This window comes from Apaloderma vittatum, unplaced genomic scaffold, assembly GCF_000703405.1.
Source record: "Apaloderma vittatum isolate BGI_N311 unplaced genomic scaffold, ASM70340v1 scaffold28391, whole genome shotgun sequence".
Classification (NCBI taxonomy): domain Eukaryota; kingdom Metazoa; phylum Chordata; class Aves; order Trogoniformes; family Trogonidae; genus Apaloderma; species Apaloderma vittatum.
Window position 1 is genome coordinate 2,630 of NW_009700082.1, and position 4,811 is coordinate 7,440.

The window sequence follows — 4,811 nt, forward strand, 5'->3', positions numbered from 1 at the left end:
CCGGGGCCACAGGGGCAGCCTCCCTGCTAGGGGGTGTGGGCACCCACGGGGAAATGCCAGGGAAGGGCTGGTAGTCTGGGCGTGGGGTAGCCCGTGCTGGGGCAGTCCTGCTCAGGCTTCCCCCCTCCCCCCACCGCCACCTCCTGCAGCCGGCACTCCCATCCCCTTCGAGGGGGGGATCATGCTGGGGGAAACAAAGATGCTGACACTGAGATGCGGCCACCAAATCTAGCTGAGGAGCGTCCTGAGTGGGTTAATTCTAGGTGGAGGGTTATTCTACGAGCCGTACTGCAGCGGGGCGGGGAGAATGGGGCGGGGGGCTTCCTTGCGGGGAAGAGCTGGTCCGGGCAAATTGTCCACGGTCCTGGCCAGGTGCTCAGTAGTCTGCTGTGTACTCTGTGCCATGCAGCCCTCGGCACAGCAGCGTGAACTCCTTCACCATCTCCTTCACTCGCCGCTTGTTCACACGCTCTCTGCTAAGACAGAGGGAGGGGACGAACATGAAACAGGAGGGACACGCCAGGCTGTGCAAGGGGAAGGCGTCATTCCCACAGCACCCGGAGCACAACCACCAAGGGGAAGGCTGCACGAACCTGAGGATCTGTTGGCTGAAGGTCTCCTTCTGCTCAGGGCTGATGCGGGCCGACGGGAAACCATCCTGCTGCATGGCCTCCTTGATCCAGACGCTCAGGTAGCTGAAGCAGTGCTTGTTCAAGGCGAAGAGGATTTCTGCGAAGTGATCCATGAGGCTGCGGGAAGCCTGGCCACCAATGCCCTGCCACAGAGCAGACAGACCCTAGTGAGCCCTGGCTCAACTGCTCAGGATTAGGGCCCAAAGCCACCCATCATTTCTCACCTCCAGCACTGCCTCCAGAAGTACTTTGCCGTTCTCGTGCACGACCTGTCCCACCGGGGCAATCTCTCCGCAGCGGGGCAGCAGCTCCGTCTGCAACACACAGCTCGGCCGCTCAGTGCCCCAGCCGGCTCCACACCGCAGCGCCTCTGCCCAACCTGCAGCCCCACTCCTGCCCTCCCAGCTCTTGGGTGTTGCTGCACGATGCCACAATACTCACAAAAAAGCCACAGGATGCTTTGACTGTCGGGGCCTCAGGGAACTTGAGCGAAAGGACACCTGCAGGCAGAAAAATCGTTCAGGTTAGCAGCCAGAAACTGCACACCATCCCAAACCGGCCCTGTCATTCCCAGCTCCTGGCTGGTCTGCGCCGAGCGCTGCAGTAGGAGCTTTTCTGCAGAGTGCAAGGGAGCCCATGCCCATGGTACTCACCACACTGAAACACTGCTTTGACATCCAGGTTGCTACACAGGAAGAGGTCCGGCTTTCTTTTCAGAGCCTGCAGGGCACACAGACAGGCAGCATAAACCCAGCGCTGCAGAGGCAGCCAGGAAGCCTCCGAGGAACCTGGTGCCCCAGACAGCCTTTGCCCGGACACACACTTACCTGGGCACACCCACAGTAAACGGCAGGTTCACACAGTACAGCAGGAAACCATCACTTCCCCCCCTCCCCAGTTTGAGAAAATGTCAACCAAATGGCCACTCAGTTTGCTATGCTCAGAGACCACTGACCCCAGGACCCAAGGCAGCGTAGACACAAACGCTTCAGACACAGCCAGGACAGAGGGTTTCTGTCCCAGCAGAACAGGCCAGGGAGCAGCAATGTTCCCAAGGCCAAGGGCGGCCATTCAGGGCCCAGAAGAGACCAGCCACGTCTGTGCTCTCTGTCCTCTCCTCCTGAAGACGCTGGCAGCCTTGGGGTCACAGCAACTGGTTCAAGCAGTCACCCAAAACTGTACCAGCATCTTGGTCTGCTTGGGCTCCAGGACACAGATGACAAGATGCCAACATTGCTTGGCAGTTCCTGAGCAGCAAGTCTGAAATCAGAAATGCTTTGAGGTTTTTTTGTGGTGTTTTTTTTTTTTTCTGCCGCATGGTGATCCCACCAGCCTCTGTGGGGTCAAGCACTGCTGCTGGGGGACACCCTGAGGTATGGGGCACCCCATGCAGCGTCTCAGTCCCCACTGTGCTGGCACTGGGCAGTTAGTGGACAGAAACACTCAGCCTGCACCGTCCACTCCGTAGGAAGAGTTTCTGCCCTGCCACAGTGAGCCCTGCTATGCCCTGACCACCACGTCACCGGGCCACTGCTGCAGACCAGCACTGGGGATGGCAGCAATGCCTCCTGCTCTGCTGTCACTGCAACACTGGGGACAGCAGCCACAGCACTGGAGTGGCCTCTTTTTGTGCCTGGAGCTCTAGAGCCCTCAGGCTCAGCTGTGTGCAGAGCCATGGCTGCCCTTTGAGCCTGCTCCCAGGAATGAAAGCAGCACCTAGGATCCACAGCCATCTGCCCACATCCATGGCCTCTACTTGAACCAAAACAGACTTTTTTCCTACCCCTTCTTCTCCAGGGAAAGCTCATGGCCATCTGCCCAGTGCAGAGAACACATGCTAGAGGCCAAGAAGCCGAGAAGCAGGTTTCAGGGTTACCCCATCTCCTTTCTGACCCTTTGTATCACACACTGCAAGAGAGGACTCAGATTTGGGCACCAAAGGCATTGCTGTAGCAGGTGAAGGTGGCACAATCGCAGGGACCTGCTTCCCTGCTAGAATGAGCACAGACCTTCATGGGGGTGATCGGGGGCCACGTTATACCTGCGTGTGTATATACAGACTGTGTGCACCACCCCTCCTGACATGTTAGGCCAACACTGAAGGCTAGCTAGTGGCTGGGTAACAGTTTAGAAACACTTCCACTCATCGTGGCTGCTGCTGTCTAGTCAGCCCCATACCAGACAAACACTTGCAAGAAACGATGTAGTTTTAGCCACGGGAGACTACCCCGCTGCTGGGGTGCTACTGCGGGCTCCAGGATGGGGACCACAAGCCTCTCCCCCAGCAAGCATGCTGCTTGAGGGCAGCTGGCTCCCGTGATACCACCCGGTTAGCTTCCCCTACTCTGCCCATCCAAAAGGCTAGTTTTAACTCGAGTGCTGCGCACTGCAAGACTGTTCAGCTGGCACAACAATCCTCCAATGTGCTCAGGTTGCCAAACCAGACCCGCAGCAGGCAGAGCCCACAAGCTCTCCTGCAGGCTTGCTGCAGCATCTGCTTCTCACTGTCAGTGCCACGGGGAAGGCACCAGTGTTGGGAAGGCGTCTTCCAGTAGAACACCTCCACCAAGGGAGCACAGAGTGCAAGTCCAATCTGGGCACCCATGCACATGTCTAATGTAGACAGAGATGCTTTTTACCCCCATGAGATGGGGCCCTCTGGAGCTTCTCCCATTAGCAAGCAGCACCAAGGTAGGTCCAACTGCTCCTTGCCAGCCGCAGGAACTCTGCTCTAGCTCTGGGGCCTCTTACTGCCAGCCTGTTCTTCCCGCCTCCTGCCAGAGAAGCTCTGCTCGCATGCTCTGGCATAGGGACAGGTCTTCAAATGGTTTCAAACCTCCAACCGCATCCTCTGCTGCAGCAGCTACTGAAGAAGTGGGCACTGGTTCTCAGGTGAGGGTTGTCCTGCAGCTTGCACAGAAAGAATCAGGTTCCTCTCTATGACAGCTGGGAGAACCCCAGACAGGTGGTCAGAGCAGGCTCTTCTTCTGTGCCCAGCTCTTCAGAGGCAGGCAGGCATGAAAAGGCCACTGAACCTCACTTGTCCAGCAGACGGGGGACAGCGGGTGCTACATGGCCAGCTCCTGTAGCTCTCCAGAACACATGGATCAAGCCCTTGTGTTTGGGACCACCACCTCTCCCCAGACCACATGCCTGGCACAGCAGAGCCTCCAGCTTCGGAAAGGGCATGTGAGCTTGGCCAGGTGCCACAGCCAGGGAGGAGCAAGCAGCTCCTGCCCACTGGAGAGAGGGGATGCTGAGCCCATGTCCTCCACGGAGCTCTATGACTCTGGCTGGAGCAGGCATGGTGAAGAACTCAAGGACTGCTCTGTGCAGCCTGGGCCAGCCCAAGAAGGGAGGGAGGCAAGGGACGCTGGTGGCTGGGCCATCACAGGTTAGTCCTGCACCTTCTGCCCAGCAAGGCCCTGCTTGCCCAGTCTGCCTGTGGGGTCCTGGTCAGGGGTGGTCACCACAACGCTCCTGAAGTCTGTGCCAGCGTGGAACTCTGCCAGGGTGGGTGGATGCGCCTACAGCCGCCAGAGGGGAGGCAGGCTGGGGAGCCTCAAAAATTCTACCTGCAACTGGGAACGCACACACCAGTGATACCCGCCGGCCAGGGAGCGGGTGAGAGCTCCCAGACACCAGAACCTCCCATCTAGGTTTGCAGACACTGGCTGCCCGCACGCTGCCCCAGCACTGCCCGCAGATCCTGCCCAGGAGGGCAGCGTGTAACAGCTTCCCAGCAGCCAGGATGGGTGGTGTTGGCTCTGACAGTGGAAGTGCAGCATGGTTCCACTTTTCTCTCCAAGAGAGCACAAATGTGCCGTGTCCACAGAGAAGGACTCCAAGCCAGAGAGAAACTTGGCACTTTCCAAAGAACCAACAAGTAGGCTTGGAAGAGTCCCTCACTATGCCCCCCAGCAGGATGACATCTACCCATGCTCCAGGAGCAACAGGCTTGTTGAGTCCTTTCAAACCCTTCAAGTGGTAGTAGCTTCCTGAGTGACTTTCCAGTGCTTCCTTGTGCTCTCAGAAATACCTCCTACTGCCTAACATGGATCATTTTCCACGATTTCCTCTCATGACTGTTTGTCCCACTCAAGAACAGAAAAAAAAAGTCTTTTACCTACAACTGGGACATTACATTTTACACACATCAAGACTCATGCAGCTCCCATC